Source organism: Lycorma delicatula, chromosome 1 (assembly GCF_047948215.1).
Source record: "Lycorma delicatula isolate Av1 chromosome 1, ASM4794821v1, whole genome shotgun sequence".
NCBI classification, from domain to species: domain Eukaryota; kingdom Metazoa; phylum Arthropoda; class Insecta; order Hemiptera; family Fulgoridae; genus Lycorma; species Lycorma delicatula.
Genome location: NC_134455.1, coordinates 245,023,758 through 245,036,980, shown reverse-complemented (window position 1 = coordinate 245,036,980; position 13,223 = coordinate 245,023,758).

The following is a 13,223-nucleotide window of genomic DNA, read 5'->3' as shown; positions in this document are numbered from 1 at the left end:
TACTTCACTCCCCACTTTCCATAGTAAGCCTAGGATGATATGGTAGTTGTTCTTGAAAAAGGTTTTTCCTATTAGATTGTCTCTCTCTCTTTTTCCTGTTTAGCTACCGTAACTAAACGGTAACTACCGTTTAGATAATTCTTAAGAGGATGTATGAGGATGATATATATGAATGTAAATGAAGTGTAGTCTTGTACATTCTCAGTTCGACCATTGCGTGGTCGACCTTAATGTGTGGTTAATTGAAACCCAACCACTAAGGAACACCGGTATCCACGATCTAGTATTCAAATCCATGTAAAAATAACTGGCTTTACTAGGACTTGAACGCTGGAACTCTTGACTTCCAAATCAGCTGATTTGGGAAGACGCGTTCACCACTAGACCAACCCGGTGGGTTCCTATTAGATTGTCTATAATTGTTATGGTTGTGGCACTTAGCAAATAACATTGATATTTCCTATTTTAATTTTAAATGGAAATAAATTATTTTTTTATGAAAAAGATTACACCATTAGTTTTAATTATGAGATATAGTATACTAGTTTTGCTTTCTAAAGCTTTCTTTTTTTTTTTATGTAAACTTTCACCACTGGGAGGTTGTGTCAGTGTTCCAGTAACTTATTCGATGCACATGGAACTTTTTCTCATTTATATTATTCTTTTGCTTATAAAATTATTTACTTTTTTTAATTAAAAATGAGAAGCATGAGTGCTCCATGTAAATTATGTAATTTCCTATATTTTTTTCATAGCTGTGACCCAAAAACATGATAATTTAAAAATGTTGTATGAAAACTGAAGAAAAATGTTTATATTTTAAGCATTATGAACTTTAACGCATTTAGAATCTTAAAGAAATTGCTATTTAGAATGGAGAATGAAAAGAAATTTAACATATAATATCAGTCACATATTCTTAATATAAATCTACTGCATGTTGATGAAAAATTAATTCATCACATTGACATCTGAACTAAAACTTGTATTAAAAAAGACTTTTGTAACAATAATTAATTTCAAATTAATGTTTTGAGTACAATTTCTGTTACTTTTGGCCAAATGATGTGAGATTGTCTAATAACAAATGTTGAAATTGCTATTTAAAATGTTCCAAACATAATAAGAAGTTCTGTTGAACTGAAAAGTAAAATCTACAATTGTAATTGTATACTACATTTTATATAAGTTTGTATATAGGCATTCAAATTTTATAACATCATTTCTAAAACTTCTGACATCTTTAAAATCTGTTTTTCCGGAACTAACTTTAATTGTCGATGAGTAAGTTAATGTGTATTCAGTGTTTTGATAACTGGTTTCACTTATAGTAAAATTTTTCTTGCTAATTTAATGACCTTTTTAGCTGTGGAATAAATTAGTGTAATTGAAAATAATGTTAGATACGTTATTTCTTTTATGTGTAGATTTTAAAAAGTATGTTTTTATCATGATTACCGCTCTTATTACTTTCCTTCTAGAGAAAGTTTTGTTATGTTTAGTTTTCTGCTGTAAAATTTTCACACAGTGGCAAATAAAAATAGCATTGATTTTCTAAAATATATTAATCTAGTATATTTTTAATGGTTAGAATTAGTTTCCAGAAGTCATTTGTCTTTTGTAGACAGTTTTACATGGTACATCAATCAATTCACCCAAAACTTTCAGAAAAAATATATGACTTGCAAAAAATGATCCTTAAAAAATTCAACTACAGTTCTAGCAAATCAGCTCTTCTAAGGCGGTGTATTATGTTTAAAAAACTGCTCAAATTACCTTTTAGTTTATTTTCTAAAAGAAGAAGTTTTGGATAATCAATGCTATGTAATAAATGCAATTTTAATACTAACTGTCTTTGAAAATAATTGAATATATTTTTATATGCGTTATTTAAATCATGTCATGATAATTTATTTCAGTTTTAAGAACTGTGTGTTTTGAAAGTATATATAATATTCTATGTTTTGATTCTTAAATAGCTTGTAGGTTTAATATAAGACAGTTATTAAACAAAATGTATGGGAAATTTTAATAAATAAAGATATTTGTGTAAAAACAATTGTAAGAGTTTATTTATGAATCGTGTTTCAACTTTTGAAAAATCATACAGATTTTTTAATTATGAATAAATTCTTAAGAATATCTGTATAGCATGCAATGAGTAGTTGAATGTAATTATTTATTATTATTTACTAAAACATCTTACTTCAAATTTAAGATGCACCCAATGTTTCATTCAGATAAGTCATTAAAAAATTCAATGTAGATGAAAGCCATTCATTTCCTTGGAAAAAAGAACCAAAATTAGTAATCTGAAGAAGTAGAAAATAAACAAAAATAAAATTAAAGACTCATTGAAAAACAATAAATTAAAATAATTAAATATTTTTACCGATTAATGAACAATGTTTTTAAATTAGATGCGATAAACAATTTTTTTTTTTAACTTCTTTAATTATAATCTGATTTTATTTATTTATCCACCATTTTTCACTCAAAAAAATGAAGGATGTAGTATTTAATAAACTATTTTATTATTTTTTTTATTGTTCTGAAGCTTTGAAAAATCCATGATTGTTTATAGACAGCTACAGTAGTGGCTCTAGCTGATGCCTCCGTAGTTTACAGTTTGTTGTCAATATAAAGTTTTCAATGCTGTCTTGCTTCATATTATTCTCACGCTTAATCATCCCCAAATGACCATAATCTACGGTCAAAAGTAATTTCCTTTCGCAGATGATGCTAATTATGTACCGTTTGTAAAATTGTAATCATGAGTTACGTTTAGTGAAGAAAGACTCATAATTCAAGAAATGATCTAGAGTAAAAAAATATTAAATATTATTACAGTAAAAAAATATCCGTGAATTAAATATTGATATTTATATATAAGACTGAGAGGCTTTTATATTACAATATATTAACCTAATACTAAAAAAATATACTACTTTGGATTTAAAATTCTAGTTTAATAAAACAAGCCAGCTCAAGTATGGTGGAAATAGTAGTAAGCCAACTTTAAAATTCATTTATTAATTCATTTTAAACTTTGTTTCCTATTGTTATCCTTTTAAGAATATAATTATTTCCATTAATTACATTTTAAACTAATTTATTTTTAAGAAATTGTTAGTTTCAAGATCTTTTTCTTGATCCTACGTACGTGAATAGTCTGATTATTAGTTCAGTATTTTTGTCTTAAATCTTATTCAGAAAAATTATGGAAAGAATTGAAAAATTAAAGGAAAACATTGACAACAAAGTTTTAATACTTTGCTGAAATTGGTTATTTATTCTTATACAGTGGAGAAATAATGATACATGAAAAATGTTACGTAAATTTCTTTTGGGTGGGGGTAATTTATGATGAAGTTTTATTGCCAAATTATTAGGTTTTTAAAAAATCAGTATTATTTTTCTCTGCTCTCCCCACCACCTAAATCACCTTCTGAGAAAATATTCCTGAACACAAAACTAAAATACATGGTAGAATATTAAAAAAAAATTTCTAAGAATTAACTAAGGAAGGGATTTGTGTAATACTGTATAAGCTCTGTAAACTAATTTTAGTTTATACATTTTTTTTTAACTTATGTTTGTACTTTTTCAGAGATCTCCATTTCATCAGAAAGTATATTAAACGTATATGTTTTTATTAGCACATTTAGTTAAGTAACATACCATTTAATTAAGTAGTAAATTATTACAAACACCATATTTAATTTATACCATTATAATAAATGATTAATACTATTGACTCTGCACAACAATATAATATGTAATATACGTTATACAGTATTAATCCTTATGTTGGATAAACTGAACATCCAGATTGTCCCATATAAAACACAGCCCATCTATGTCAGTAGGCATATTATTTTATTTTTGAATAAAAAAGGCATGTATTAAATTAAATATTTTATTTCCAAACTTTTCAATACCTTAAATTCTAGAGTAAATGCTGGAAGTGACTACTATCTTCATGAATACACGCTTCTACACTTTTCACTGTGTTTGGACTGTTTCTTGCAACTGTTTTCAGAGTTTGTGGCTTGATATTTAAAACAGCTTGTTCGATATTGACCTTCAGTTGTTCAAGTGTTCGTGATTTGCTGTAGGCTTTTTCTTTGAGGTAACCCCAAAGAAAAAAATCTGTAGCAGCCAAATCGGGAGATCTTGTGGCCACAAGCCACGACGAATAATGCAATCACCAAAGAATTCGTTAACGAAATCATAAGTTGAACGTGTAATGTATCATCATGTTGGAACCAGCAATATCGATATTACTCTTCCAAGATTGCAATGAATTTCAATAAAATGTTCTGCAATCAAGTCGTTCGGTAGATTGACGAAGGTGAGAGTTTGTCCGATGGCGGGAACGCCATTGGACAAACTCTCACCTTCGTCAATGAATTGGTAAAACTTTTATTCTACAATTAGAAGTATTTGGTGGCGCTGGGGTTGTGATATTTCGAAAAATTGTATTTATGGTCCAATTTAGCTCATATTCGGAATATATTAGTCGACATATTTTTGCAAAAAAAATGGAAAAAATTATTTTCATTCGTGAAGATAGAGTGCTTTATTTGATGAGAATTTTGAAGTAGTTTTTTTTCATAAAAATAACAAGAATCTTATTATTAACAGATGAATAGTTAATGACTAGACTTGATAAATTGTCTAATCAACCAATCAATGATTTCAGATTTAGTATTTTCCTGCCGTTCTACTTTAGTGGAAACTTTTTCTTTAACTTAGGTTAAATTTTTTTCAGTGCATTCGGTAAAATCTTTGCTACACAGTATTAGTTTTTTAGGTAATTCGAATTATATAATTTTGATGCTCTCATTCTTAACAATATTAACACAAAACAAAAGTACTTTTAATAATAGCTTCAGTGCAACATAACTTATCATTTTAGGTTTTTACTTTTAAATAAATAAGTAAATATTAACAATGAATAATATTTAATTTATTTTAATTGGGTTTTTCTTAGGTTGATATTGTTCATAGTATACGTCCAATTCATATTTTTTTCAAGTAAAAACTTGATTAAAATTGAAAAAAATAAAAAAAATGAAATACATTCTAGCAAATAACATAATTTTAACATTTTTTTTAGTCATCAATAGATATTATATATCGTGGTTAAAATATGTGGTTAAATAACATGATTGTAAATTTTACAATTGTAATGATTTTATTCTGAATAACTAAAGTTTGATAACTTTGGTAACAATTTCGGAACACTTACATTTATACATTGGTTAACAGAGAACATTCTAAAAATTTAATCTTCCTCAAAACTTCTTTGAAAATGGATTGACTTTTTTCTGCTATGTCTTATGCATTTGTTACGTCAAATAAATAGTCAAATAAACACAATAAAGTTTTTGATATTTCTAATATCCTAATATTAACCGACATGTTAATACGCATCAAAGACATAATCAAAATTCTTATTGTCAACGTAATAAGAAACGTCAAGAGGTTTCATCAAAGTTTGCAGATTTGGTTTTCCACAACCTCAGACTGATACTCTTGTTTTGAGGGATGTTGTGTCTTGCATTGCGGACAGAAAAACCATGAACATAAGAAGTAGATTATATGGTTTACCAAGAGATGAAAGTGAAGAATACGTTAAAGATTATAATTCATAAATATTACATGCATGTGAAGGAAATATGGATATTCAGTTTTGTGATGATAAAACCAAAATCATCAATAGATACATTACAAAATATGAAAAAAAGGAGAGAAGAGCAATATTGCCCAAAATCATTTCGACAATATTAAAAACTCAACTTCATTGTGCAGTCGGCTATGGAATTTCACTCCTACAGCATTAACCAATAGAGTGTCTGGAGCATAAGAAGCAACTGATAGACTGATAAGAAATTTGCTTTAGGCTATGGACCCTAAGATTACTGTCAAATGGGTTAATATAAACGAAGACCGAGCCACGATGTTGAAACCTAAGAAACAAATTAAATTGTTAGATAAAGATTCTAATGATATTTTTTATTCCAATATGATAGACTATTATTATTATCCTATGAGACCAAAAGAATTGGATGACTACTATTTTTATGACATTAAATGGTTCGATTATACAACTGACAGACTCGCAGATAGCAATAGAGAATGTTAGACTACCTAATGGAAACTTTTTCAAGAAACGTTTAAATCCATGTCTTGTAAATCATTATAGATACAATGTGGATGTTCAACCTGAAAAATACTATTATAGTTTATTGTTATTCAAACCCTGGAGAAAGTCAGAAACTTTGAAAGATGGATACAGCACACAGCTGCCTGTAGAACATCATGCTACTCCAAAATATATAAAATTGTCAGACATGGCATTAAAATCGATACGAGAACACGCCTTTAATCATTATTGATGAAATTTTGATATCTAACATAACTTTCATGTACATATAAATCTTAGATTATGTGAAGTATTCGATACTTCTGATGAACAAGATGGTTGGTTTGGAAAACGACACATTTTATTATTTGGAGATTTTTTGTAACTTCAACCGGTGCGTGACAATCCAACTTACATCAAAATTACTTCATATGAAACCAACTAATACTTAGGATCATTTGGTTCCTTTCATTTATGGAAGATTCTTTTCCATTACGATGAATCGACTATCAATGTACGACAAAAATAAACGATTTAGAATACTCAAAAGTGCTATCTCGAATTAGAATTGGTTGCTTGAACAATGAGAATCTAAACAACTTAATTCTAGAAAATTTGTGTTTACAAGTACTGACTACTATAAGAATTTGCTCAAATTGTACAATTACATCGATAAACTACCAATAGATACGTTATGTCTTCTAGCAACCCGTCACATGTGTTAAACATTATACTGAAATGTTAAGACGCAACTCTTCCGAAGAAATTGAATTAGGCGATTGATTTATTAGACTATTTGAGAGAAAAAATCAATAAAGCTTTAAAATCAGGTGATGAAAATTGTTCTAAGACTGGAGGTCTTTTTAAGTCATTACTATAAAAATTGGTGCTAAAGTCATGTTGACTATAAATATCCATGTATCTCAAGGATTTGTCAATGGTACCGTACGTATTGTAAAAAGTATTAAAAAAAACATTGATGATAAAAATGATGTTCAACAAGTAACGATTACTTTATTTTCTGAGGAATAACGTACAGTTGAAAGAATAAGTGTTAAATTTGAATTTACGAACAAAGTTTTCGTCATGCAGAAACAATTTCCTATATGTTTAAGCTATGCTATCACAGTGTATAAATCACAAGAAATGAGTGAATGAGTATAAAAAAATACCTTCGTAGATGCTGGTACTTTTACAGTAGGTCAAGCATACATCGCTTTTTCAAGAACAACGTTTATTGAGGGATCGCATTTGATCAATTTTGATCCATCCACAATCAAGGCCAGTTCTGAACCAATACATGTATACAATAGATTAAAAAATAAATATAGGCCTGATCTTCTAGTTCTTGAAGAGGTAAAAATTAAAAGTCAAGGATGATATTTGGATTATGCCTTAACATATCAATGAGTGCCAAGAATCGAATGATGCAAGTGGTATAAACCACGCAAAAGATAGAGAATTGCACGGATTATCTAATAATGATTCAGTTTGGTGTTATATTAATTCAGTTATTCAATGTTTGTTTAATTGCGCCTTATTAAAGAAATAGATCCTGAAATTACCGAAAAATCATGTATTACATACGTCACTTAAAAGTTATATAAATAGAGTAAACGTAGACGTGATAGAAATAAGAAAATTTGTACATGAGAATTTCAATGTTCAACGACACTATTGAATTTTTCATATATTTAATCGGCAAGTTGAACGTTTCAAGAACATTATAGAATACACTATTCCTTGTGTAAATGATAACTGTAAGTATGCTTCAATCACAAAGAAAATAATTTAGTTTTACACATAGATATTAAAACGGATAGTTTAAAGAGAAATAACTGTTTAAGTCTCCAAGATTTAATTCATAATTTTAATGAAAAAACTCATGTCGAAGGTAGATATGCTGAACGTGAAAACACAGATTTCATACGTAGAATGGAAATCCATTCTTTAGGAACATTGTTGATCAAATAAAATTATTCAAAAACGACGCAGTAAGTTTACGCAAATTAACTGAAACTAAAGAAATAAAAAAAAAGTGCCCAATGATGCTTGCAAACTATTCTGGAAAAAATATAAGTTATATAAGTGCAATATGTCATCACGGGCAGTCAATGAAAGCTGGACATTATAATAGCATGATCAAAATTGGGGAAAATTGGATTAAAGCTAATGATTTATTATTTGCAAAAAAAAGTTGGCCACGAAATTTTAAAAACATTTGTTTTAGTTTTAGAATAAATTTGATTTTTTATTAGATTCGTGAATACAATCGACGAAAAGTTATCAGCAAACACACGACAGATACCAGAATTTTTATAAGTATAAAATTAAAAACTGTTTAAATTTAACAAATGAACAGAAAACAAGAAACAGATGATATCCAAACTCCCAAAACAATAAAATTGTTAAGGTTTCGGGGAAAGTTTGCCGTTAGTTGAAAACATCGAAAATCAAAATTCAACAATTTATTCATTTTTAGTTCTTCAAAAAGACATTATCCGAATCATAAAAGTTCAGATATGTATGAAAGACGAGATAATTTTTTTTTTTGTATACTTGTATATAAAATATACTTGTTCATACTTTATTTCATACTTTAAACAAGTTCATAAATCCTATTAATTCATGATCCATAAGTGAGGTTCTACTTCTTTGCTTGCTTTTGAAAAACGATGATTCTCAATGCAAATCATGTAAGTGATTGTTCTCTAGTTCTAAATCCTAATTTAGTCATTTATAAGAAGAACTTATATGGTATAAAATAATTTGATGCAATTCGGGAGTATCATGCAAAATAATGCGCATCTTAATTTATACAATTGTTATCGAATTTTTCATGAAAATATACTTAATTTTTTATCTTTGAATTTTTGACAATGTTTAAAGTTAATGAAAATAAAAATTGATCTATTATTTTTAATTCATGACAGTATCAAATGATTCAGTGATTGAAAATAAATTAATTAGCTGAAAAAATATTAACTGTTCGTAATTTTCTTTGTTTCAAAAATTAATTCTATTCTAGAAAAAATGTTGTTCGCAGAATTGAAATATGTTTTAATAATTTTTTTATTCACCAAGTTAATTTTTTCCAAGCTAAGTAATGCACAATTAGAGACAGTACTGGTATTATGATACTTTTAGAGTGAAAGTGACGTTAGAAATGATTTCGTCACTTTGAATTTTCAAAATATCAAGGAAACTTTTTATTAAAGGTAAAATTACATATGATTAATATTGTGTGACTTTTTAATCATTAGGAATAAATGAAAACTATGTCAACAGAAATCTTCGGATGATAATTGGTTCACAAAATATGGTGTGAACATTCACTTTAAGTTGTCATAACGACCCGTACTGCCTCTAATGTTTGATCTTTGATCAACACTTGATCTGTTCATTACGTGATCTTTTTATTGAAATCGGAAATTGATTACAGTTCTTTATGGAATTTTTTTCGCTGTAACCGACAAAGTTGAACTTATTTTTGAGATCGTATTACATTTGCGTAGAACAATAAATAATAATGTTAGGCGTAAAATATTGAAGTTTCGTTCAAATTCGTTCTTAAAGGTGTGAAATCGGACCGGCAAGAGTTTTTTCCATTTTCAATCAACATATTTGAGAAAATTTGACGATTTTTTTTATCATATGATTTCTGGTATTAAGTATATAAAAAAATTGTTTATCTCTAATTTTTTCTCGATGATTTCATATTTGTTTTGTATTAAAAAAGTTACAATGTATCATTTAGTTACAATATTAGTAGAGGAATAAAATACTTGTATTTAACGATGTTTATTGTTGTGTTTGAGAAAATGAAATAAGAAAAAAATATAATTATTACTATCTCGCCTTTTATACACAACTGTACTTTTTTGATTCGGACAATGTATTTTTGAAGAACTATAAATGAATAAATTGTTCAATTTTGATTTTCGATTTTTTATGTTTTCAACTGATTGCAAACTCTCACCGAAACCTTAACAATTTTTTTTTTTTTGGGAGTTTGGATATTAATGGTGTACTCGAAGAAAGGATGACCAATAATTTTTTCGTGGTATCGCACATCATACACCTATCTTCTACGGGCGCAATTATGTTTCATGATTGTCGTGAGGATTTTCAGCACTCCATATCCTACTCTTATTAACGTAGCCGTCCCGATAAAACCAAGCCTTGTCTATTAAAAAATCGAGTTCATGACATGAATACTCTCACGCACGAAACCAATACAACATTCTAAGCGTTATTTTTTGCCTGGATCAAGGAGTTGATGAACTGTTTGAATTTGATATGTTGTATACTTGGCCCAGCCAATGCACGAGCATGAGTTACGAGCAGACTGCGTATTACTACTAGGCCTGAAAATATTAACTTTACGTATCAAATCGAAATATTACTTATCATATTGTACGCGGTGATAACTACCAATAATAACTATCCTTTATTTGTATTAAATTATTAGTTTTTAATAATAAACAAAAGCTTACTTGAATTTTCTTCATGCGTCTAATTCAAACTTCTAGCAAGTTCACCATCCTCTTTAACGAATCACTGTCATTGTCACTTTCATGTTCGGTTTCACTAGAGTCTACACGTATAATATAACGTTCTGTCATTTCGTATATCAGCGGCTCCAGTTTTTCATACTCTTTTTCAATATTTTTTTACTTTTTCACATTAGGGTTTCCAGTCATCTTCATACATGAAATTAATTTTCTCCGTAGTTAATTTTTCAACATTTGTGAAAGAAAATGTTGTGTTATGACTCGCCACATGTCTTTTTACGGCTGACCATACCATCTCGATTGGATTCAAATCAGAATGGTACGGTGGGAGTCTAAGAACACGATGCCCATATTTTTTCAAAAGTTCATCCAAGTTATATTTTTGTACTTTAGTTTTATATAACCCACCGGGTTGGTTTAATGGTGAACACGTCTTTGGAAATCAGCTGATTTCAAAGTCAAGAGTTCCAGCGTTGAAATCCTAGTAAATGCAGTTACCTTTATACGGATTGAAATACTAAATTGTGGATACCGGTGTTCTTTGGTGGTTGGGTTTCACATCTTAGAAATGGTCGGCCTGAGACTGTACAAAACTACACTTCATTTAATTCATACATATCATCCTCAACCATCCTCTGAAGTAATACCCGACGGTGATTTCCGAAGGCTAATCGAAAAAATTTTATGTAACTTTTTTTTTTTTAATAATTCATATAACTGTGATTTCAGCATTTTTGAACTATACGGAATATGGGTTTTCTCCAGCCAATCGGTCATGTCTTTTCTTCTGGAGTTCAAAGTTGGCGCTTTATCAATACCTGTATTGTGATAAGGGAAGTTATCAACGTCATACGTTGGTGAAAGATTTTAAATCAATTTTCATGTGCCCATTACATTAAATTGTCTGTATTCATGTTCTCATGGTAGTCGCCACTTTTCGAACTGACTTTCCATGTTAATAATACGTTCGGAATAAGACCGATTTCTCCTCCAGCATGAATTACTATTAAACGGTCACCTTTATTAATCGGCACATTAAGTCTCTCAACAATACTACCAGACCACAACTTTGTCGAACAATGCGAACTTAAAACGTACGTTTCAACCAAATAAGCAATTGTAGCACTTCTTTGTCCGTATTTAGCCATTGCCCGAAAATATTCAATTCTTTTTCACTTGATGTCGGATTTCTCAATTAAAAGGTTTCCGTTATTTTCAGTTTTACGCCATTTGAACCTAACTCTTTCAAAATAACAGCTAAAGTTGATTCACTGCCTTTAAAATAATAGATGACTGAAGTTCTTGCCTTATTTTTTTTAAAGTAGGTATTTCATTCTTCTTTGAATGAAATTCATTAACTGTTCTTTTAACTACGCCTAAATCAAAACTGTCCAGTCCACTGACAGGTTTTGAACGTCGTTTATACTTTTTCGGCGTCTCAAACAACACGATTGGGATGTTGATTGAAGAATAATGTCCTTTTTTCTCTTCTGCGTTTTTGAACCTGTGTTCTTGATTTACCACAAGCAGCAGCGGTTCTTTCTTCGCATTTTTGAATGCCAATTGTTAATTTACTTACTTTTAGTGCTTCTTTTTCATAAAATCATAAACATTATTAATAATTTCACGTGCTTGACTCATAATTTTTTTTTTCTTAACTACGGATTTAAATTCTACCGTAACAACCCGCACTAATAATAAAACAAAAAATAATATATTACAAAAACTTTGCAAATTTACAAAAAACAATGAGTAATTATAAAATAATATGATCTAACAAAAACGCTATTGAAATATCTTCGCTGAACACGATATAAACTGGAATAAAGTTTGTTTCTTTATACACACATTGTGTACTAAGAATGACGGAACTAAATATAATCGTGACAAAGACATCATTCCCAACTGCATGTATAAATTTTTATAGGCCTGTACATAATACCAATCAGACCATAAGTCATTGGTTAAGCAATTTTTATTGTTTACAAGATTGAGTCGTTAAGCATATTTATACATGTAATCAACTGAAATGGAAAGAACTGAACATACAACAACATAAATATATTGTTTGGGCACCCGTATTGTTTGTAAGTCGAAAAATGAAATATAGATAATAATTACGCGCAAAAATTATGTTTTGGAAAACAATAATGTAATGAGATGTCAGCATGTGACGTCACAAGCTCGTAGATTCCCTGGGGCAACTGTTAGTTTAATTTTTTTGTCCCCCGATGAACGGTTGATTTTGGCAAATTAATTTCGCATGAAGCGTCTAATTGATTTCTTTGTCGAGGTAGTTAATCGGTCTCTGATTTCAGCGACTGTGTTTGTATTCAACACTGTCTTCGATCTTTGTGTTTCTCGTTATTAATACATGTCTGTCTAAATTTAGCCACTAACCTAAAAACTAATGTCTTGTTACGTGCTGGTTTATCGCGCTACTGGCAAAAATATTCTTGAACTGAATCCACTGATCGCGTGCTAAAGTACGATCAAGAATAAAAACACATTCGTCTTGTGAAAACATCTTCTCTCTAACACTGCATTGAGCGTTATGA